The following is a 1,592-nucleotide window of genomic DNA, read 5'->3' on the forward strand; positions in this document are numbered from 1 at the left end:
AGGGGAGGGTGCCAAGAGGAGGGACCCAGGCTCTCTGTGGTGGTACCAACCATTGATGAACAAATAGTTCCACCTGAATATGAGGAAGAAGTTCTTCACTGTGCATGTTAATGCACACTGGAACAGATTGCCCAGCAAGGTTGTGGAGTCTCCCTCACTGGCGCTACTCAAGAACTGTCTGGACATAGTCCTGTGCAACATGCTCAAGGATGACCCTACTTGAGCAGGGAGGTTGGATTAGATGACCCACTGTGGTCCCTTCCAACCATAACCATTCTGAGATTCATCACAACTAGCCTCTTCTGCCCCTAGTCAAAGAGTACTAGGGCTGACACCCTTAAACATCTGAATGTGACCGTCTGTCTTTCCTGCCTCAATCATTCAGACAACTGATTCACAGGAATGTCAGTTGTCTCCAGAATCATTAGTACTCTTCAAATTTTAAATAGAACAGGCCAACAGGCCTAAAAGTTACATGGGTTAAAAAAACAACAACCACCATAAAAACTGCAACCCCCCCCAACCAACCAACCCAACAAAACAAGAAATCCACAAGCTGTTTCCCTTTAACAAACAGAACAGTGGAACTCTCAGTTGCTTAGGGAAGGTCACATGCTTCAGATGCTTTACCATCATTCATAGACAATACTTCATTGGTACTGTATCTATCCAACTGTGATTTAGGAATACTCTTCAGGCAACTATTGATACTTCTTGGTGAATATTTTACTTAGAAAGTAAAAAAACTCAGCAAAGTTTCTGTGCAAGTCTGTGAAATCAAACCTTTCCAAAAAATCTTCTTGGTCCAAATCTACAGGCCCAAAACAATTGAGAAAAACTGAGGAAACAGAGAAAAACAAGCAGAAAACCTGCTGCTGATTCATGGAGATATGCTTAAAAGCCTTAGAATGATCACACTTTTAAAGCAAGTCAGCAAGACTTCCTGAAGCAGAAAAGGACAGAAAGGTTCTGCAGGAAGCAGTACTGAGCACAGCTGTGAGATGCTATTTACTGATTCACTGTCAAGCAGAAGACCAGAATATACTAGTGAGGCTCTGCAGTGCTGGGGACACACTTCAGATCTGCTGAAACTGAATCTTCCCACAATCTGGATCCGAGAAGGAGCCTTGAATTTTCAGTTATTTGGCTTTCTTTTGCCATTGCCATCCTTTTCTCAACACCTCCACTCCAGTACTCAGAATCAAGATGTAGAAAAGTACAGCAATGACCTCAAAGGGGCAACCTACAACAGGTGCTACAAAAATATTTCAGAGATAGAGAAGAAATTAAGAACATGTAGTGAGAGATGAGAGTAACTGAATTAGAAAGAGGTCAGTCACATCTTAAGTGGGCAGGCAAAGAAACATGATACAGGATCAACTGGAGGAACTCCAAAAGCCCTTTTAAAAAGCAAAAACTTCAACTGAGATGTAGAAGCTGAAACTGAAGTACCAAATTTAACATCTCTATAAGACAACTATTTTCTTGATGATAAGGAAAATAACTCTGCATTGATTTCCCTGGATTTCAGCATAAGAAGATTGTCCAGAAAGAAAAGACAATATCTCCACCCCAAAGAATTTTTTAAAATA

The sequence above is a fragment of the Corapipo altera genome, unplaced genomic scaffold (assembly GCF_003945725.1).
Source record: "Corapipo altera isolate COAL_440 unplaced genomic scaffold, ASM394572v1 1, whole genome shotgun sequence".
NCBI classification, from domain to species: Eukaryota; Metazoa; Chordata; class Aves; order Passeriformes; family Pipridae; genus Corapipo; species Corapipo altera.